This window comes from Macaca nemestrina, chromosome 2 (assembly GCF_043159975.1).
Source record: "Macaca nemestrina isolate mMacNem1 chromosome 2, mMacNem.hap1, whole genome shotgun sequence".
Lineage (NCBI taxonomy): Eukaryota > Metazoa > Chordata > Mammalia > Primates > Cercopithecidae > Macaca > Macaca nemestrina.
In genome coordinates, this window is record NC_092126.1 from 176,631,598 (window position 1) to 176,655,432 (window position 23,835).

The 23,835-nt window shown below is 37.6% G+C and overlaps 1 long non-coding RNA gene across 1 annotated transcript; it reads right to left on the reverse strand.

Moving 5' to 3' along the window:
- Window positions 1–1,782: 1,782 nt before the first annotated feature.
- On the reverse strand, window positions 1,783–23,835 carry LOC139362074 (uncharacterized). The gene is made up of 3 exons (XR_011620378.1): window positions 23,793–23,835; window positions 10,046–10,138; window positions 1,783–1,917 (listed from the first exon to the last, which is right to left on the reverse strand). It is a non-coding gene; the product is annotated as an uncharacterized lncRNA (long non-coding RNA).

Below are 23,835 nucleotides of genomic sequence, written 5' to 3' on the forward strand. Positions count from 1 at the left end.
GGCCCATGGTCCCAAACTTCTGATGTTAGGACCCATAATCTACTAGAATACAATTTCCCATGAGAATGATGCTTCTCAAACTTTTAATGGGCAATGGATCACCCAAGGATCTTGTGAAAATTGCAGATTCTAATTTAATAGTCCTGGGGTGGGGACTCAGATTCTACATTGCTACAAGTTCAAGGCCTAGAGGAGAAGAACATTTTTTATTTTAAATATAGGCTCTATGCTGCTATGAGTTGTAGATAAAATGGATGTTTTTGATGTCCATGCAGAGGAATTGAGCCCAATGAGAAGGCCTTACTGCTGAGTGGACCCACTCCAAATTCTCAGCACAGAATTCTGACAGCATTACATTCTTTATTCTGAAAAGCACTGAGCTTGCGCAGGGCCTGAAAGTATTTGACAGTTTCTCCAGTCCTGTGGAAATGTACAGAGACAGCTTGGATGGAGACGGGAAGCAGAGTACTTGGAGGCAGAAGAACTGGGTTTGAGCCCAGCTTTGCCTCCGCTTGGCTTCATAGACTTGAATAAGTCATAGACCCTCTTTCAGTTTCCATTTTCTTGTGTGTAAATTAGTGATAATGGTAAAACACAACTTTATAGATTTGCTTTGATTTCAAATGTGAGAATTATGTAACAGTGTTTTGTAAATGTCAAGTGCTACACAAATATGAGTTGAGGGGCCCATAGCCTGCTATGATGATTTACACTCACATCAGTACACCAGTGTCGCCTAAGCTCCTCCACCGTTTTGTTGTTTGTTAGCAATGAACATTCTGACTGAGAATGTAGGTATTTTATTGCTTCCTCTGGATGTCGTTTGTATACATAGTCATTAGGTATAATTCTGCAGTCAAAAAACCTCCAAATATTATTTTTTTCCCCTTAAAACACCAGCATTGTCATATCTATCCCAGTATGTTTTGGGGAAAGGGGGAGGGATGGCTAGCTGTATGAGAGATAGTTTAGGACTCTGAGAGATCTAACTAGTGTTGTGTGGTGGTCATGGATATCCTGATTTATCCACAACTTCCGAGAATTGCTTGATCAACATGGAGGTAAAGTTGGTCTGAGGAGAACATGCTATCCTTATCACCTAGGGAAGAAGTTGGCCTACAGGCAGCTTGCATTTTAATTGATTTTTTGATGAGCATTACTTTATTAAATCCTATGCAAAATGCCCCATGGCATCTGTCAGTGATAAGTGATAAGAAAGACATTAAATGTTTAGTGAACGCTTAGGAATTCTTTATCAGCAGGCATTGATTGAATACCCTCTGGATAATGATGATAATACTCGCTTTTATAACTTGCAAGATATTCCCACAATTCTATTTATGGTACAGTTTTCATTGAATCACTTCCCTTTTCTGACATAAAAACCCATCCTCATGGGGCTTGGATTTTTTTATGCATATTATAGACTGCAGCAAAGTTTTTATTTTAGGGAGAAAAAAATATATCAAAATACACATCATTGCAAAAACTAACATGCCCAGTAGCTACTTTGCCATTTGCCTGGTTTGATGTAGGCCCATTTTCTGCTGCTTTTCTTTCCAGACCTTCTCTGATTTTTCCCCCAGTCTTGACCGTGTCTTTTTATGCCTGTCATTTCTCTTCTATAATTAGAATACACTGAGGATTTATCATTAAAGTTTAAGCTATATGAAGCATCCATGGTCTTTCATTTAAGGTACTGTCTGGAACAAGGTAGATGACACTTTCCATGGACATCTGGCTTACAGGGTCTTCCCATTGCAAATGAGGCCCCATTGGAATTGTTGGACTCATCACTCGGCTGGCCAGACTTGTTGCTGAACAGGTGGCTCCTGGGTGAGAATCCATTCACTCGCAGGTGCTTCTGAAGTGCCTGTTTTGTCTCAGACTCCTGTGGTGGTTGCATTCATTGGAAGACTAGTTCAAAAGAAGTAGGAAAAGGCCGATAAGAATTTCTGAAAATTCCAAATTGAGGAATATATAGAGAAAATGGAAATTTATTTGTCAAAAATATATGGAACATATTGTATCTGATGTAAATCTGCATCTACACATGAGGAAGTTAGAAAGAAAGAGAAATGAAATAACCTGCTATTAATAAACAGAACTTTTCTAAATGTTTGCTGCTTGTATTCAATCATTTGTGTATAATATAATTTATGTTTAATCACACCCAAAGCCTTGCCAAGTAGGTCCCACAGGAATTTCTCTAATGAATACATAAGCATCTCTTGTATTGAGCATAGTAATTGCTTATATGCAAATGATTTTAAGTACTTGAACAGTTTGACTTAAGAAGGATAAACATTATGTCTGTAATCTTGTATATGATATTCATTTGCTTAGCAAGCCATTTTCTGATGGATTATATAAAAGCAAACTTTATAATCAACTGAATACAAATTATCCTGAGTTTGAAAAAACAAATTAATGAGGTTTTATGATGTTGAGTTCCAGACCTCTCCACCATCTGATTCAATATGGGACAGTAACATAACATGAGTTGCTACAAATGACTTATAATTTACATTGATGTTTTAGTCTTTATTTTTTTTTCCTATTATCTTTTCTGTGAATCCCTAGGTAATTTTGAAAAATATAATTTGTATTAGCATTATGGAATTAGACCATCAGGCAACTTGGTTTACCGGTATTAGTGATAGCACCTTCTCCCTTCATGCCGTTTGTGTGAATAGGTCTTCTAGTGCATTTGTCAACCAAAGGCAACCTTGGTGATACTTCTCTTGGATCTCAAGGTATCACCTATCTATTTTAGGTGTTAATTTTTTTTCTTTTTTTTTGAGACAGAGTCTCACTCTGTTGCCCAGGCTGGAGTGCAGTGGCACAGTCTCTGCTCACTGCAAGCTCCACCTCCTGGGTCCACGCCATTCTCCTGCCTCAGCCTCCCCAGTAGCTGGGACTACAGGCACCCGCCACCACGCCCGGCTAATTTTTTGTGTTTTTAGTAGAGACGAGGTTTCACTGTGTTAGCCAGGATGGTCTCAATATCCTGACCTCGTGATCCTCCCACCTCGGCCTCCCAAAGTGCTGGGATTACAGGTGTGAGCCACTGCGCCTGGCGGTGTTAATTCTTAAATATAAAAAAGTATAATTATAATGTCTCAGAGTTGTCAGGACCTTCGAGCTTAGCAGAAATTATACTTTCCAGAAAATCTTTTGTTTGTAGTTTGCCTACCACAATGAGAAGAGTGTTGTTTGTTTGTTTGTTTTGCATGTGGAGCCAGACAAATACACACATGCACCGTCATCCACTGTAACCACAAATATACACACCTATTACAATCAGGTGATAAAATAATTTATTATTAGAGGCAAAAAGCATATAACTAATTTTGAACCACACATATATGGGTCCCTGTACCTGAGAAACAGGACTTTGATTCTGATCACCGAGTCACCAATTGATATAAGAGAAAGAAAAAGAGAGCTCCCTTCAAAATCCATCCGAAGTTTTTTTCAGAATCTGTCCAAAACTCCCCTAATCAGAATTCTGCTTTCTGTTTATTCATTTTTACAGACATGTGACCTTCTGGATCCTAGATTTGAGAAAAATTTCCTATGAATGTATTTGCCAGGATATACCCTCTATGTGTTCATGTGTTCTCATCATTTAGCTCACTTACAAGTAAGAACATGTGGTATTTGGTTTTCTATTCCTGCATTAGTTTGCTAAAGATAATGGGCTCCACGTCCAAGGCTCCACGCGCCTTCAAAGGATATGATCTCATTATTTTTTATGGCCATATAGTATTCCATGGTGCATACGTACATACCACATTTTCTTTATCCACTCTGTCACTGATGGATATTTGGGTTGATTCCATGTCTTTGCTCTTGTGAATAGTGCTGCAATGAACATACGCATGCATGTGTCTTTATGACAGAACAATTTCTATTCCTTTGCGATATACCCAGGAATGGGATTGCTGGGTCAAATGGTATTTCTGTTTTTAGGTCTTTGAGGAATTGTCACACTGTCTTCTGCAATGGTTGAACTAATTTACACTCTCAACAACAGTGTATAAGCATTCCTTTTGCTCTGCAACCTCACCGACATCTGTAATTTTGGACTTTTTACTAATACCCATTTTGACTAGTGCGAGTTGGTATCTCATCGTGGTTTTGATTCACATTTCTCTAATGATCAGTAATGTTTAGCTTTTTATCATATACTCATTGGGCACATGTATGTCTTCTTTTGAAAAGTATCTGTGCATGTCCTTTGACCACTTTTTAATGGGGTTTGACAAATATTTATTATCTACTATCTGGTGAATACAGTGCAAGATGCTGTAGATATAATGATGAACAAATTATTATCATTGCTGCCTTCATGTTGCTTATGGTCCGGTAATAAAAACAGACATTAATCAACTAATTACACACATATATAATTAAAATGAGATAATAGTATAGGAAATGTATAGAATGTTATGACAGACTATTTGAGGAGGATCTTGTGTAGGTTTGGATTATTTGGGGTGTAGAGAAGGCTTCCCAGGAGAAGAGGGAAGGCAGAGCAATGCAGAAATGGAACAGTACATACAAAGGACTTGAGATGAATGGAACCATGAAGTTTAAGTGTACTGGAAGCACACACAGGGAGCTTAAGTGGAGGCCAGAATGAGCAAAATGTCTATGGTTTTATTAAAGACCATTTTTGAAAGAGAGTGGCATGATCAAATTTTCATTTTAAAATAACATTTTGGCTGCAGTATGGAGACCAGAGTAGATGTGGGTGTTATGGACTGAACTGTGTCCACACACAATTCATATGCTGAGACCCCAAACCCCAATGTGACTATTTGGAGATAGGGACTATATGATGGTAATAAAAGTTAAGTGAAGTCATAGGTAGGATCTTAATCTGATAGGACTTGTGCCTGTTTAAGAAGAGGAAGAAACACCAGCATGTGAGATTGTGAGATCTTTCTCTTTCTCTCCCTTTCCCTCTTTCCCTATCTTGCACCTGCAATGTGCACATAGAATAGGTCATGTGAGGACACAGAAATAAGGTGGCTGTTTGCAAGCCAAGAAGGGAGGCCTGACTAGAAACCGAGCTTGCTGGCACCTTGATCTTGGACTTCTAGTCTCCAGAGCTGTGAGAAAATGAATTTCTGTGGTTTAAGCCGCCCAGTCTGTGGTATTTTGTTATGATAGCCTGAGAAGACTGATATAGGAAACTGCAATGGATATGGGAGTTCTCGGTAAGGGACCACAGCAGTAGTTCAGGTACGAGATGGTGGTGGTACATATGACAGTGGAAATGGCAGAGAAAGAGAAAAATTTACAAAATTGGGAGACTTTTTGTATTTGTAGAATTAACAGGATTTGGTGTTGGAGTCTATATATAAGGTGAGAGAAAGAGGGATTAAACTTTGTAACTTAAACTAGTGTGACCTGCACAACTAGATGAATGGCTTGCTCACTTTAGGAGTCACAAGAGGAGGATCAGGTTGGGGCCGTAACCCATAAGTTCAGATTCTCTCACATGAACTTTTGGATGCCTTTGGATATGTCAAAGAGGCAGATGGGACTGGAGCTTAAAGAGAGAAATATTAAACAATGCTCACAGAATCTGTTACTACGTGACTTCTCGGCATGTTTAATATGTGTAAATATATTATTGTGAATTGTGACTCTCTCATACAAGCTTATGGTTTCTTGCGGGTTTCTAAACATTGACCTCTTTTCTGAATGGAGAATCCCCCAGGACTAGTATTCTGTAGAATATATTTGGTAAATGCTTGTCTATAAGTGTATTTTTAATCATTCTCTTTCCCTGCTACTTGATATCAGTAGCTTTTGATTTTATTTAATAGACATATTTTGGGCACATGATGGCCAGTGGGTTCTCAAGTCGTGGGAATGAAACGGAGAAGGATTTAAGACAGGAGCTTTACATTTTCTCAGAGTTCCGCAGTGAGCACTGCCAAGATCTTTTAGAGTGCCTGGTGGTAGCAGAGCTGAAGGCCCAGTGAAGAGCTGGAATAGCCCCTGCCTTCCAGGCCACTCCTAGATACTGTACTGAGAGAGAGAGAGTGATTAAATACCACCACCATCCTCAAGTCCTTGTCCCTTTATATAATTGTTGACTATTTTTCAGAGCTATACCATTCCTGAGGTTGAATCTATCTTAAAAACTTAAAACATGAATGTCTTTCTTGCATTGGCCTATACCAAGTTTTCAAAGTTATTATCTAGAGGTTCAAGTCAATGGAGTTTTATGGGCTTAGAATTTAGATAAATAGAATTTAATAAGTTAAATTCTCCTTAGTGTTTCTGGCAAATATATCATACTGTGAGCAACTTTCTACAACTGACTTTTTCATTCAGCTTATATTCTGGAAATTTATTCATCTAACTACATGTAAATTTACCTATTTTTAAGCTACTGCATAATATTCTATGGTATAACCATGTCAAAATATATTTAGACATTTAATGATATTCAACCAGATTTAAAAAAAAGAAACACCATATATACCAGGTAAATTAGTAGCAGATACAGGAAGAAGATCAAATACAAGAATTAAATAATTCTACCTGCTCTTTGCCCAAAAGCTTATATGAGCTACAAAAAGTTTACTTTATTCGTATTAATTACCTCATCTTAATGTTTATTTTTGAGAGATAAATGACTGGATAAACACATTTCCAGAAAAACTCTTTATGCTAAATTTTATTCCTAATGTCAAATCCTCCATGCCATTTTTCTTGTTGTTCTAAAAAAATATGATCTTTCATTTTTTTAATGCTTCCTCTCCACTCCAGTTAAATCACTTGGAAGCCTGCATTTGAGTTATTTATGAAAGCCTATTAAGGCACACAGCCTCTGCCTTTGTGTCCCTTGCAGTGCCTTGCTCAAGGTGGTCCCACAGATGTTTTTGGTTGGATTTTGAATTGAACTAGATTACTTATTCAGTTCTGGTGATTGGGTGACCAGTGTGTTCTTGAGCTTCATGTGTGTCGTTACCCTTCAGAGAGACAATTTTTCTTTCGAGTGAAGGGTTTGGAGGTTAATGGTTTAAACATTTCCCAAAACAGATCTATTTGTGATCCGTGCCTTCTAATACCCCCTTCCACCTTGCTCTGCTCTGTGTACATGAAATATGGCTGCAGAATAATTGCTAGATAGTTGGATCTGTTGAGCTCAATTATCAATTGCTACAAAGTAGAGAAAAGAAATTACATGAGCCATAGTTTTCATTATGAAATATTCATAGAAATGAGGTTCAACCTGTGTTACAATAAAATGTTAATAAGACTTTTAAGAAGGCAATTAAAGAAACGTGTTTACTGCTGGGATAACTGAATTCAAATCTATTATTCTTCAATTTGGAAAAAAGGGTAGTTTGGGGGTAATTTAAGTGTAACACAGGTATATAGTTGCTTTTCTCCAGGAAAACTTCCATTACTGTGAAGTTTCTACATGAATAATTTTAATTTTTTGAGATCTCCCTGTGGCAAAAATAAAACAATCAGAGGCATATTTATATACTTGCTCATACCTTTCCGCTGTAATATGTTTAGTAGCAATTTAAATTACCTTAATTTAAGGAGGCTCGAATCCCCTAAGATCCTTTGCTGTCCATGTGAAGATCACAGTCAAGGAAAAGTGACACTGCTCAGAGCTTAGAAATTCTCAGGCAGAGACAGAAGTGGGAAGTCAAACTATCTGCCAAGAATTAATAAGCTAAAATAGGATGAGAGGAGTTCCTTCTTCCATTTCTTTTCATACTCCTTCCTTCACTGACTCTAAGCAGCTGTGGAAAGTGTCAATGCCCTGCCACCGTGCATGGCAGGCCTAGCATCAACTGAGCTCGTTGGCTTGTGAGCGCTGCCTTTGTCAGTTTCACTCTTAGCATCATGGGACCTGACCATCCTGGATGTGAATGCTGCTGAGCTGCTCTTCTGAAATGTCAGAAGATATTATTGGGTGCCACTCTGGCATTTTATAACAAGAGTAAGTTCCTTGACAGGCTATCTAGGCTCTAGCTTGGCCATTTACACTACAGGGGAGAAGGGACATTTCTTATATTGTGTGTGCATTTTTAGCTTTTTAAGGCAGAATTCTGGAATCGACAGTCACTTTTTGTTGGAATTGCTAACGCTATAGCCTCAAATTATACAGTATGCACTGTATACCACTGTATAACATGCTGGTCACCATGACTTTGGATATAAATCATCAGTAGGAAGCAAAGTCAGTATTATGTTGAATCCAAAGGAAGGAAATGAAGGCTACAGCATGAACACAGTAAGCCTGAGGTTAAAGAACCCAGGCTCTTCTGAGTTTTAATCTAGCATATTCTGAGCTTCTTAGATGGAATCTTTTTTCATTACCACATTCTTCTATAAATTACAGGCAAATGGAAGACAGATAATGTCCTCTCACTCTGGCATAAAACTACTGGCACTGAATTCTGAGTATTTTGGTCACACTGTGTATTCATCGGTATTATTCTTGTTGGTGATCGCAGCAACTGTGCAGATAATTGCAGAGTTATCATCTCGATATGATTCCTTCTGTGATTAAAAAAGTTTAATATGTAAATGTAATTCTGGAGAGCACTGCCTTTAAACTTTATTATAAATTTTCAACACACAGTTATGCAAATCTAGGACTTCATAAATGTCACTTAATGGTAATGGTTGTCAGCTTTGTGAGAAGTTTTATCTTTATAGATGGACTGAAAGAACATACAGAATTTTACATTTGTGGGAAATACAGTGTTGATGAAGTACCTAATTAGGAGGATGATCTTTTCTGAGAGAGAAACAAGTAAACCTTCTGTTTCTTCCTGCTTAAAAAGAACATCAGTGTTGCCTCATCTCTTCCTGAAGCCTTCCTCAGGATAGAGATGCCGTCTGAGTCACATGTCTCAGGGTGAGAAAGCCGTGGAGTGGAGATGCAGTTTTTTGTTATCCTAGTGAAATGAAATACCAATTTTCTGGGATAAACTGTAAGTTCAGAGAAAATAGAATTTCCTGGCATGACAATTTTGGACATTCTTTGAGTGTTCATCAAAGAAGGCTGTGAATTGCTTCTGTCAGCATGACTGGCACAAGCTCTTAAAATTGTTGACAGCTTGCAATTCTTTTTACTGCCTTTGAAACACATTATCGACCATATAATGCATTAACTTTCATGTTAATGCAGTAACAAAAATAAATGATTGAATACAAAAAAACCTCATACTTAGAAATTAAACCTCAGAATGACCTATATTTATTGTCATTCAATGACCATTTGATTGTATTAGGGTTTGCACTTGATTTCAGTTCTAAAGAAGTTTTAAAATTTGAGGTGATCTCCAAGGTGTCTACGTAGTTGTACTGGTTTGGGCTAACACTGTTATTAATTTTGCTGGATAAATTGCTTATGACTTATGCTTTTATTCAGTGGCTGCTGTATTTCAAATTATGTTGTAAATTGTGTCTTAGTCAGATTGTTTCTATGTTACAGCTGGCTGTGTTCTTATATGCTGCAAAATTGTTTGTATTCTAATAAAGTTCACTTGATTTATCATACTTTTACAAGCCAGGATCTCAGATGATAACATGTATTTATTATGGTGTTTAATGCTGCTTTCCACCTTTTGATTAAAGACTTATTTAGTCGACTACAATGGGGTTTGATTTAAATTCCAATTAACCTTTTACTTCCTCTGTGCTTTTTAAGTGCATAGTGTTACTGTACCTTGATAATAGAGTACAGTTTTATTCCTTAATTCACTGAAACCAACTATATTTATTAAGCCAGTTTGAGTCTCTGAACTCCAGTTTATACCGCTGGGATGACTAAACTAATCATTGTGAAATAAAATAAATGGTTCCATTTATACAATTCTTAAGCTTTATTTTCTGAAATTTTTGGAAATGTGAATAAGCTATTTCTTAATAAAAGCTATTAAAACTATGAGTTACAGTTTTGCAAACTTGGATGAGCATTGTATGAATCTAGCTTTTGACACCACCACCTACTCAAAAATATTTAATGCTTACCTTATAAGGTGCTTACCTTATATTCAATTTAATTCAGTAAGACCTGGGCACTTGAGGCCATTGTAGTATGAATTTGAATGGCATTTCCTAACTATGGAAGACTCACTACCTAGTAGGGAAGACAAGTACATGAATAATTAGTATATTACCTGGTACGTTCTGATGAAGTAGTATATATGAAGTAGGGTGCAATGCTAAGAATGGAGAATCTGATCTGAGACAACAGGAGAAGGCTTTCTATGAGAGGCAGGGCATTTGAATTAGGTCTGAGTAAGAGTCTATCAGACACATGAAAGGATGGGGGATGAAATTCCAGGCAATAGAATAGCATAATCAGAGGCAGAGAGCAATGAAAGTGTATCGTGGATTTGGAAAACTCTGAGTAGTCAGGGATAAATAGTTCATGGTATATGTGTGGGAGGTGGTGAAGGTGGGTAGAAAGGTTGGTATAGGAAGGGTAGTATATTAATATAAAAAGTTTGCATAGCCACATGACATTTTAAAAACTCTTATTTTAAGTTCAGGGTTATATGTGTAGGTTTGTTATGTAGGTAAACTTGTGTCATGTGGGTTTGTTGTACAGGTTATTTCATCGCCTAGATATTAAGCCTAGTACTCATTAGTTATTTTTCCTAATCCTCTCCTTCCTCTCTGCCTCCATCCTTCAATTGGCCCTAGTGTGTATTGTTCCTCTCTATGTGCCCATGTGTTCTCGTTATTTAGCTCCCATTTGTAAGTGGGAACATGTGGTATTTGGTTTTCTGTTCCTGTGTTAGTTTCCTAAGGATAATGGCCTCCAGCACCATTCCTATCTCTGAAAAGACATGATCTTACTCTTTTCTGTGTCTGCATAGTATTCCATGGTGTGTATGTGCCATAATTTCTTTATCCAGTCTATCATTAATAAACATTTGAGTTGATTCCAGGTCTTTGCTAGTGTGAACAGTGCTGCAATGAACATATGTGTGCTTGTATCTTTATGATAGAATGATTTACATTCCTTTGGGTGATTTATATTCCTTTGGGATATAAATTGGGAATGATTTATATTCCTTTGGGTGATTTATACCCAGTAATGGGATTGCTGGATCGAAAGGTATTTCTGTCTTTACGTCTTTTAGGAATCACCACATTATCTTCTACAATGGTTGAACTAATTTACACTCCTACCAACAGTGTGTAAGTGTTCCTTTTTCTCTGCAACTTTGCCAGCATCTACTATTTTTTTGACTTTTTACTAATAGCCATTCTGACTGGTGTGAGATGATATCTCATTGTGGTTTTGATTTTGCATTTTTCTAATGATTAGTAATGTTGAGCTTTTTTTATTATTATACTTTAAGTTCTGGGGTACATGTGCAGAATGTGCAGGTTTGTTACATAGACATACACGTGCCATGGTGGTCTGCTGCACCCATCAACCCATCATCTACATTAGGTATTTCTCCTAATGATCTCCCTCCCCTAACCTCCCACCCTCTGACAGGCCCCAGTGTGTGATGTTCCCCTCCCTGTGTCAATGTGTTCTCATTGTTAAACTCCCACTTACGAATGAGAACATGCAGTGTTTGGTTTTCTGTTCTTGTGTTAGTTTGCTGAGAATAATGGTTTCCAGCTTCATCCATGTCCCTGCAAAGGACATGAGCTCATCCTTTTTTATGGCTGCATTAGTATTCCATGGTGTATATGTGCCACATTTTGTTTATCCAGTCTATCGTTGATGGGCATTTGGGTTGGTTCCAAGTCTTTGCTATTGTGAACAGTGCCACAATAAACACACATGTGCATGTGTCTTTATAGTTGAATGATTTATAAACCTTTGGGTATATACCCAGCAATGGGATTGCTGGAACAAATGGTATTTCTAATTCGAGATCCTTGAGGAATCACCACACTGTCTTCCACAACGGTTGAACTAATTTACATTCCCATCAACAGTGTAAAACATTCCTGTTTCTCCACATCCTCTCCAGCATCTGTTGTTTCCTGACTTTTTAATGATAGTCATTAACTGGCAAGATGGTATCTCATTGTGGTTTTGATGTGCATTTCTCTAATGACCAGTGATGATGAGCTTTTTTTAAATATGTTTGTTGGCTGCATAAATGTCTTCTTTTGGGAAGTGTCTGTTCATATCCTTTGCCCACTTTTTGATGGGGCGGTCTGTTTTTTTCTTGTAAATTTGTTTAAGTTCTTTGTAGATTCTGGATATTAGCCCTTTGTCAGATGGACAGATTGCAAAAATTTTCTCCCATTCTATACATTACTCTGATAATAGTTTCTTTTGTTGTGAAGAAGCTCTTTAGTTTAATTAGATCCCATTTGTCAATTTTGGCTTTTGTTGCCATTGCTTTTGGTGTTTTAGTCGTGAAGTCTTTGACCATGTCTATGTCCTGAACGGTATTGCCTAGGTTTTGTTCTACGGTTTTTATGGTTTTAAGTCTTACATTTAAGTCTTTAATCCATCTTGAGTTAATTTTTGTATAAGGTGTAAGAAGGGATCCAGTTTCAGCTTTCTGCATATGACTAGCCAGTTTTCCCAACACTATTTATTAAATAGGGAATTCTTTCCCCATTGCTTGTTTTTGTCAGGTTTGTCAAATATCAGATGCTTGTAGATTTGTGGTGTTATTTCTGAGGCCTCTGTTCTGTACCATTGGTCTATATATCTGTTTTGGTACCAGTACCATGCTGTTTTTGTTACTGTAGCCTTGTAGTATAGTTTGAAGTCAGGTAGCATGATGCCTCCAGCTTTGTTCTTTTTGCTTTGGATTGTCTTGGCTATGCAGGTTGCTTGGGATTGTCTTGGCTATGCAGGTTATCATATGAAATTTAAAGTAGTTTTTTCCAATTCTGTGAAGAAAGTCAGTGGTAGCCTGATGGGGATAGCATTGAATCTATAAATTACTTTGGGCAGTATGGCCATTTTCGCAATATTGATTCTTCCTGTCCATGAGCATGGATTTTTTTTTTTTCTATTTGTTTGTGTCTTCTTTTATTTCCTTGAGCAGTGGTTTGTACTTCTCCTTGAAGAGGTCCTTCACATCCCTTGTAAGTTGTATTCCTAGCTATTTTATTCTGTTTGTAGAAATTGTGAATGGGAGTTACTCGTGATTTGGCTGTCTGTTATTGGTGTATAGGAATGCTTGTGACTTTTGCACATTGATTTTGTTTCATGAGACTTTGCTGAAGTGGCTTATCAGCTGAAAGATATTTTGGGCTGAGATGACGAGGGTTTTTTAAATACACAATCTTGTCTATAAACAGAGACAATTTGACTTCCTCTTTTCATAATTGAATATGCTTTATTTCTTTCTCTTGCCTGATTGCCCAGGCCAGAACTTCCAATACTATGTTGAATAGGAGTGGTGAGAGAGGGCATCCTTGTCTTGTGCTGGTTTTCAAAGGGAATGCTTCCAGGTTTTGCCCATTCAGAATGATATTGGCTGAGGGTTTGTCATAAAGAGCTCTTATTATTTTGAGATACGTTCCATTGATACCTAGTTTATTGAGAGTTTTTAGCATGAAGCGGTGTTGAATTTTGTCAAAAGCCTTTTATGCATCTATTGAGATAATCATGTGGTTTTGTCATTGTTTCTGTTTATGTGATGGATTACATTTATTGATTTGCATGTGTTGAACCAGTCCTGCATCCCATGGATGAAGCCAACTTGATTGTGGTGGATAAGCTTTTTGATGTGCTGCTGGATTCAGTTTGCCAGTATTTTATTGAGGATTTTCACATCGATGTTCATCAGGGATATCGGCCTGAAACTGTCTTTTTTGTTGTTGTTGTGTCTCACAGGTTTTTGTATCAGGATGATGCTGGCCTCATAAAATGAGTTAGGTAGGATTCCATCTTTTTCTATTGATTGGAATAGTTTCAGAAGAAATGGTACCAGCTCCTGTTTGTAACTCTGGTAGAATTTGGCTGTGAATCCATCTGGTCCTGGACTTATTTTGGTTGGTAGGCTATTAGTTACTGCCTCAATTTCAGAACTTATTATTGGTTTATTCAGGGATTCGACTTCTTCCTGGTTTAGGCTTGGGAGGGTGTATGTATCCAGGAATTTATCCATTTATTCTAGATTTTCTAGTTTACCTGCGTAGAGGTGTTTATAGTATTCTCTGATGGTAGTTTGTATTTCTGTGGGATCGGTGGTGATATTCCCTGTATCATTTTTTATTGTGTCTATTTGATTCCTCTCTCTTCTTTATTAGTCTGGCTAGCGGTCTATTTTGTTGATCTTTTCAAAAAACCAACTCCTGGACTCATTAATTTTTTCTTTTCATTTTTTTTTCTTTTCTTTTTCTTTTTCTTTTCTTTTTGAGATGGAGTCTTGCTCTGTCACCCAGGCTGGAGTATAATGGCATGATCTTTGCAAAGTGCAGGCCCTGCCTCCTGAGTTCACACCATTCTCCTGCCTCAGCCTCCTGAGTAGCTGGGACTACAGGCGCCCACCACCATGCCCAGCTAATTTTTTGTATTTTTAGTAGAGAAGGGATTTCACTGTGTTAGCCAGGATGATCTCGATCTCCTGACCTCGTGATCCGCCCGCTTCAGCCTCCCAAAGGGATTCATTTATTTTTTTGAAGGGTTTTTCATGTCTATCTCCTTCAGTTCTTCTCTGATCTTAGTTGCTTCTTGTCTTCTGCTACCTTTTGAATTTGTTTGCTATTGCTTCTCTAGTTCTTTTAATTGTGATGTTAGGGTGTCAATTTTAGATATTTCCTGCTTTCTCTTGTGGGCATTTAGTGCCATAAATTTCCCTCTACCCTTTGCTTTAAGTGTGTCCCAGAGATTCTGGTACTTTGTGTCTTTGTTCTCATTTGTTTCAAAGAACACCTTTATTTCTGCCTTAGTTTTGTTTTTTACCCAGTAGTCATTCAGGAGCAGTTTGTTCTGTTTCCATGTAGTTGTGCAGTTTTGAGTGAGTTTCTTAATCCTGAGTTCTAATTTGATTGCACTGTGGTCCAAGAGACTGTTTGTTATGATTTTCATTTTTTGCATTTGCTGAGGAGTGTTTTACTTCCAATTATGTGGTTAATTTTAGTAAGAGTGCGATGTGGTGCTGAGAAGAATGTATATTCTGTTGATTTGGGGTGGAGAGTTCTATAGATGTCTATTAGGTCCATTTGGTCCAGAGCTGAGTTCAAGTCCTGGATATTCTTGTTAATTTTCTGTCTCGTTAATCTGTCTAATATTGACAGTGGGGTGTTAGAGTCTCCCACTATTATTGTGTGGGAGTCTAAGTCTCTTTGTAGGTCTTTAAGAACTTGCTTTATGAATCTGGGTGCTCCTGTATTGGGTGCATATATATTTAGGATAGTTAGTTCTTCTTGTTGCATTGATCGCTTTACCATTATGTAATGCCCTTCTTTGTCTCATTTGATCTTTGTTGGTTTAAAGCCTGTTTTAAACAGACACCCCACCCTACTTCGTCTTGCCTGCACCCATTGTTTAACCAGTCCCAATGAGATGAACTGGGTACTTCATTTCGAAATGCAGAAATCACTTATCTTCTGCGTCAATCTCATTGAGAGCTGCAGACTGGAGCTGTTCCTATTTGGCCATCTTGCCAGCTACCTAAGCTTTTTTTCATATGATTGTTGGCTGCATATATGTCTTCTTTTGAAAGGTATCTGTTCATGTCCTTTGCCCACTTTTTTAATGGGGTTGTTTTTTCTTGAAAATTTAAGTTACTTATAGATGCTGATATTAGACTTTGTTGGATGCATAGTTTGCAAAAATTTTCTCCCATTTGGTAGGTTGTCTGTTTACTCTATTGATAATTTATTTTGCTGTGCAGAAGCTCTTTAGTTTAATTAGATCCCATTTGTCAATTTTCGGTTTTGTTGCAATTGTTTTTGGCATCTTCGTCTTGAAATCTTTGCCTGTGCCTATGTCTTGAATGGTATAGTTTAGGTTGTCTTCCAGGGTTTTTATAGTTTTGGGTTTTACTTTTAAGCCTTTAATCCATCTTGAGTTAATTTTTGCATATGATATAAGGGAGTGGTCCAGTTTTAATCTGCATATGACTCTGCATATGACTAGCCAGTTATCCCAACACCATTTATTGAGTAGGGAATCCTTTCCCCATTACTTGTTTTCATGAGGTTTGTTCAAGATCATATGGTTGTAAGTGTGTGGTCTTATTTCTGGGTTCTCTGTTCTGTTCCATTGGTCTATGTATCTTTTTTTGTACCACTACCATGCTGTTTTGGTTACTGTAGCTCTGTAAAATAGTTTGAAGTCAGGCAACGTGATGCCTCCAGCCTTGTTCTTTTTGTGTAGGATTGCCTTGGGGCTCTTTTTTGGTTTCATATGAATTTTAAAACAGTTTTTTTTTTTCTAGCTCTATGAAGAATCTTCATGGTCGTTTAATAGGAATAGCATTGAATCTATAAATTGCTTTGGGCACTATGGCCATTTTAACGATATTGATTCTTCCTATACAGAGCATGGAATGTTTTCTCATTTGTTTATGTCATCTCTGATTCCTTTGAGCAGTGTTTTATAGTTTTCTTTGTAGATCTTTCCCCTCCATAGTTAGCTATATTCCTAGGTATTTTATTCTTTTTGTGACAATTATGAATGGGAGTTTGTTCCTAATTTGGCTCTTGGCTTGATTGTTGTTGGCATATAGGAGTGATAGTGACTTTTTGCATGCTGATTTTATATCCCAAGACTTTGCCGAAGTTGTTTATCAGCTTAAGAAGCTTTTGGGATGATACTATGGGGTTTTCTAGATATAGGATCATGTCATCTCCTAACGGGGATAGTTTAACTTCCTCTCTCCTATTTGGAGGTCCTTTATTTCTTTCTTTCATCTGATTGTCCCAGCCAGGACTTCCAATACTATGTTGAATAGAAGTGGTAAGAGAGGGCATCCTTGTCTTATGTGAGTTTTCAAGGAGAATGCCTCCAGCTTTTGCCCATTCAGTATGATGTTGGCTGTGGGTTTGTCATAGATATCCCTTATTATTTTGAGGTTCCACGTGATATTTTGATGCAGCCTAAAATGCTAAAATATTTTACTTTAAATTATTTTTGAAGGGTCAAATAATGTGTGCAAAGGTACTTTTACTCCATTTCTGACACTCTTACTGTTACCCCTTCCCTAAACTACCTAGCATTGGAGTAAAGATCAAGATTGTAGGGGGGCTGCGAGAGATGGAATGGACATTAACCAATGTCCATTTTTGGCTTCCCTAGATATCTTGAACTACACAAATTATAAAGAATGAGCCAGAAAAATTGCCATAAGTTTATCCTTTACACTAATAGGGCTCAAAGGTGAACACTTGCATTATGACTAAAACCATGCCTCACTAAGGATTTAACTGTAATTGGCACCAGGACTAAGGTCCCACATCTAGAGACTTCCTTGACTCTGTGGAGAGAGGTCAAGAGAAACTTCCAGATACCTACTCCTCCTTACCTCTAAACTCAGGTCATCACCCACACTATCTACCTTGAATCTATCAGGACAAATCTTATGCCTTCCATTGTCAGACACTAAAAGAAGCCCCCAAACCAGCCATTCTTCATCTCTAGCACTCCTGTAAGGCTTTGCATGACCATAGTTTCCTTTTTCCTGTCTATCTTCAACTCCTGAAATATTTCCATTGCGTTCCCCAGAAATCAGGGTCCTGCAACAGGAAATACTCCATATGTGACCATCTTCTTACAGAAACATTTAAATCACTTGTTTTGCTCTAATGGAAGCCTGTTTCTCCACACCTCTACTCTCTGAATCCTTAAAACATGACTTCCCCTTTAGCTCTTTCAACTATTGATAGTTTTTATCTCACAGATCTCATACTCCTGGAACTTGGGGTAGCATTTTATGTCATCAGCTTATGTTGTCATCTGCTTATTCACTCACTGTCATTTTATTGCCATCTCAACCTCTGAGTTGTTCGCCTTCTTTCATGGATTTTTAATTTTTATTTTTTTAAGATGGAGTCTCACTCTGTTGACCAGACTGGAGTGGGGAGGCGTGATCTCAGCTAACTTCAACCTCTGCCTCCCGAGTTCAAGTGATTTTCCTCCCACAGTCTCCCAAGTAGCTGGGATTACAGGCATGCAACACCTCTTCCGGCAATTTTTTTTGTATTTTTAGTAGAGAAGCAGTTTCACCATGTTGGCCAGGCTTGTTTCAAACTCCTGACCTCAAGTGATCTGCCTACCTTGGCCTCCCAAAGTGCTAGGATTACAGGCGTGAGCCACTGTGCCTGGCCCTTCTTTCATAGATGTAAGCAACTAACTACCTGACACTTTTATCAACATCCTTCCTGCCCTATTCAATTTTAATTTGATGATCCTTTCAACATTCTGTTCTCCAATGATCTTGTTCTTTACCTTATTTTATCTCTCACTTATATGATATTATTCTAAACCCTGTCCTTACCAATAATTACAGCCCAACCAATATATTAATTTTTGGCATTTTGCTCTCTGACTAGACTTGAATTCTATGGGCAATCATTATAGATGCTTCTTGCACACATGTTCCATTCTTTTGTTCCTCTCTTGCTTCATCGAACTTACTTGGATAAACCACAACCCTAGTTAAAAGAGCTCTTTGTCTACTTCATGCCTGCTCCTGTTCACTGACTGGAGAGAAATACCTAAATGTGCTCAATGGTCACATTTTAAATTCATGGTCATGAACATCAAATGAGTTTTTAATGTTAGCTGGCAATCATAATGAACTTTCCTGGACTACTGTGGACTCCTATGCTTCTATTTCATGCTCTCTCCTCTTTCCTCAAACCTCTTAAGCCTTGCTCTCCATTTGCTATCTCAACTAATGATACTGGTCCCTATTTTACTAAGAAAGTGTAAGCACCCCTAAAAGAACTTCTGAGGACTCCCACAACTGCATCTACTGATCAAATAGCTTTTGCACTAATATTTGTTGCCTTCATGCTTATATCTGGGCTCTGATCTAAAGCCAATCCTTCCACTTCTATACCAGATTCCATTCTTGTTTCCCTGTTTTATTCTCTTTCCTCTTAGAACCTCAAAAGTGCACTTAGCAATTATCTACATTCTTTTATTTTTTTAAAAAGCAACTATATTGAGATATAATTTATATTCAATAAATTGCAGATGTTTGAAATGCACAAACTTATTAGTTCTGATATTGCAGACATCATGAAACCATTCCCATTATTTAAGATAATGAACTTACCCATCACTCTCAAAAGTTTCCTTGTGTCCCACTGAAATCCTTCCCTTTTCCTCCTATCCACTTTCCTATCTCTAGGTGACCATTGTTTTGCTTTCTGTTACTGCAAAGAATATTTCTTTTTCTAGAATTTTATATGAATGGAATAATACAATATATACTCTAGTTTGTCTGGCTCTTTGAACTCAACATATTCATTGATGGTATGTATATGAATAGTTTATTCCTTTATATTGCTAAATAGTATTCCATGTGTAGCTACACCGAAATTTATTTATCCATTCATTTTGTCAACTTCTACAAAATGGATCAGTTCTAAGGAAATTGCCTTGTTAAAAATATTAAAGTTTTTGACACATGAATATGGTTTAACTCTATTTATTTATGTTTTCTTTCATTGTCAGCAATGTTTTATAGTTTTGAAAGCGTAGGTACTACACATTTTTGTTAGTTTTATTCCTAAGTAGCTTGTATGTTTTGTGTTATAAATGGTATATTTTTAGGTACCAATTGTTCATTACTAGTATTTAGAGATAAAATTGATTTTTCATATTGATCTTGAACCCTGCATTCTTGCTGAACTCACATATTAGTTTTTGTATCTTTTTTGCATGTTTCATAAAATTTTCTATGAGGATGACCATGTCAACTGTAATTAATGACAGTTTTACTTTTTTTTTTCCCAGTATGGATGCCATTTATTTATTTATTTGCTTACTTTATTGCACGGGATAGAACCTTCAGTGTAATGTTGAATAAGACATCCTGGTCTTATTCTTGCTCTTAGGTGAAAAGCAAACATCTTTTTACCATTTAATATGATGTTAGCTGTAGATGTTTCATAGATGCCTTTTATCAGTTTGAGGAAGTACCCTTCTGATTCTAGTTTGGTGAGAGTTTTTATCAAGAATGGATGACATATTTTGTCAAATGCTTCTTCTTTGACTATTGAGATGATCGTGTGGTTTTCAATTTTAGTTGGTTGCTATGGTGAATTACACTGATTGACTTCTTCTTCTTCTTCTTCTTCTTTTTTCTTGCTTTTTTTGAGATGGAGTCTATCTCTGTCGCCCAGGCTAGAGTGCAGTGGCGCGATCTCGGCTCACTGCAACCTCTGCTTCCCTCATTGAAGCAATTCTCCTGCTTCAGCCTCCTGGGTAGCTGGGATTACAGGCACCCGACACCACGCCCAGCTAATTTTTGTATTTTTAGTAGAGATGGGGTTTCACCATGTTGCCCAGGCTGGTCTTGAACACCTGACCTCAAGTGATTTGCCCGCCTCGGCTTCCCAAAGTGTTGGGATTACAGGCATGAGTCACCATGCCCGGCCTACATTGATTGACTTCTGAATGATTGAATCAATCATGCATTTCTATGATAAAACTCATCTGATTATGATATTTTTCTTTCTATATATTGTAGGAAGTAATTTGCTGATATTGTGTCAAAAATTATTGTATCTGTGTTTATAAACAATCTTGTTCTGTAATTTTCTTTTCTCATAATATATTTATCTGGTTTCAGTATCTGTATAAAGCTGGCTTCATAGAATAAGTTAAGAGGTATTGACTCTCCTTTAAATTTGTAGATGATTCATGTAAAAATGATATTATTTATTTCTTAAATATTTGGTAGAATTCTCCAATTAACCATCTTGCCTGAAGTATTCTTTGCAGGAACGTCTTCAACAACAAATTCAATTTTTAAAATAGGTATAGGGCTATTCAGAATATATATTGCTTCTTGAGTAAGATCTGGTAGTTTGTCTTTCAAGATATTTTTATTTAATCTAAGTTGTTGAGTTTATTGGCATGAAGTTAATAACATTTCCATATTATGATCTTAATAGCAGTACGATTTATAATTTATCACCTCTACCACTCCTGGTATTTATAATTTGTGTATTCTCTTTTCCCTAATCAGTGTGGCTAGAGGTCAATTAATTTTATTAACCTCAAAGAATAAGTTTTTGTTTTATTGATGTGTATTGTTTTCTGTCTTCTGCTTTATTTATTTCTGTGCTAATATGTACTATTTCCTTTCTCTTTGTTCTTTGGGTTCACTTTGCTCTTCATTTTCTAGATTTGCAGGTAGAAGCTGAGGTCAATGATTTAATGTCTTCTAAGTTGTGCGTTAGGGTTGTAACTTTTTTCTACATTTAATTTTTATTTTAAATTTGAGGGTACATGTGCAAGTTTGTTAGAAGAGTATATTTTGTGATGCTGCAATTTGGGCTTCTATGGATCTCATCACCCAGACAGTGAACATCGTACTCAATAGAAAGTTTTTAGTCCTTACTCCCCTCCCTCTTTTCTAAGCCCCCAGTGTCTATTGTTTCCATCTTTATGTGGGCCCCCAGGATGTTTCCGTGACTTTGCTATTGTGAATGGTGTTGTGAAAAATACATGAGTGCAGGTAATTTTTGGGTAGAAAAATTTATTTTTCTCTGGGTATATACCTAGTAAGGGGATTGCTGGATCAAATGCTAGTTCTATTTTTAGTTCTTTGAATAATCTCCACACTGCTTTCTACGTGGGCAGAACTAATGCATGCACATTACCACCAACAGTATATAAGCATCGCCTTTTCTCTGCAGCCTCACTAACAGTTTTTTAAAACTATGAACATTCTGTATCTCATTGTAGTTTTGATTTTTATTTCTCTGATGAGCAGTGACTTTGAGCATTTTTTCATATGTTCTTTGGCCGTTTGTGTGTCTTCTTTTGACAACTGTCTGTGTCCTTTGCCTACTTTTTAATGGGGTTATTTGTTTTTTTCTTCTTGATTTGATTTTTTTTTTTTTCACTTTGACTTTGGAAACTCTGATAACTATGTGCCTTGGGGATGGTCGTCTTGTATAATATCTTGCAGTAGCTCTCTGGGTTTCTGGAATTTGCATGTTAACCTCTGTAATGAGATTGGGGACATTTCCATAGATTATATCCTCAAATATGTTTTCCAAGTTGCTTACTCTCTCTTCTTCTCTCACAGGAATGCTAATGAGTAACAGATTTGGTCACTTTGCATAATCTCATGTTTCTTGGATGCTTTGATCATTTTTTAAAATTCTCTTTTGTTGTTGTTGTTGCCTGACCGGGTTGATTTGAAGGACTGATCCTTGCGCTCTGGAATTCTTTCCTCTGCTTGGTCTAGTCTGCTGTTAAGGCTTTAAACTGTATTTTGAAATAGCTATAGTGAATTTTTCAATCCCTGAAGCTCTGTTTCGTTCTTTCTTAATATGACTATGCTGTCTTTCAAATCTTGGATGGCTTTTCTGGCTTTATTGGATTGGATTTCAACTTTCTCATGGATCTTGTTGCTTCTTTGCCATCCACTTTCTGAATTCTGTGTCTGTCACTTCAGACATTTCAATCTGGTTAGCATCCATTACTAGGGAGCTAGTGTGATCCTTTGGATGTGATGAAATGCTCTGGCTTTTTTAATTGGCTGAGTTCTTGCTCTGATTCCTTCCCATCTGAGAGAGTGGTCACTTCTTTTCCTGTTTGAATTTGCTGTTGTTTGGATGGGGTTGTTTTTATATTCTTTTTTCCCTTAAGGGTTTGACTGTGGTGTATGATTTATTTATTTATTTATTTATTTGTTTGTTATTTTGGGATGGAGTTTCACTCTTGTTGCCCAGGCTGGAGTGCAATGGCGCGATCTCAGCTCACCGCAACCTCCACCTCCCGGGCTTAAGTGATTCTCCTGCCTCAGCCTCCCAAGTAGCTGGGATTACAGGCATGCACCACCATGCGCAGCCAATTTTGTATTTTTTAGTAGACACGGGGTTTCGCCATGTTGGTCAGGCTGGTCTCGAACTTCTGACCTCAGGTGATCTGCCCGCCTCAGCCTCCCAAAGTGCTGAGATTATAGGCATGAGCCACCGCCTGACTGTGGTGTATGTTTTATTTAGTCCATTAGCTTTGCTTCTGGGTACTTGCAGAGAGCCCAGTCTCTGTATGGTTTCCATGGCTGTAGACAGGTTTCTGCAGTGGGTTTCACAGGTGTTGTATGTTGAAACAATGTATTTTTGTTTGGTGGTGTAATTCAGGCTGCAGCCCAGTAGATGGTGCATAAGAGTTAGGACCAGCCGATAGGCTTTTACCTACACTCATCCCTCCTTTTGTATTTCATGCTCTGGGGAGGGGTGCAAGAGATGACTCCCTCTCCCAGTCTGTTCCTGGGCCTTGATGCTGTCCTCTTCAGTTGCACCACTGAGCCATGTTTTCTTTGTCCCAAAGGGGGCTTTGGAGGGCTGCATCCCCTCTTTCCTTAGGGGTGGTCCATGCCGAAGTTTAGGTTGCCAGGAGGCCCGTGACTCTCCAGTGATTCACCAGTTCCCTGTGCTTGCTGGAATCATAGTGCGTTGTGGGGTATGGCTACAGGTGGTCTGTTGATGCAGTGGGTCAATGGTGGAGGATCCCCAGGCAGAACAGTGATGCTGTGAGTGTGCAACCAGTATGCTGCCCACAGCCTGGGGTTTTCAAAAACATTGAACTACTCAGATATCTCTCAATATGCCTTGATCTTCAGCATCTCATTGCCTTGCACATGCTATTCCCTTACCTTGACATACCCTTCCTTGTTCCTCATCCACTTCTTAGTTCGG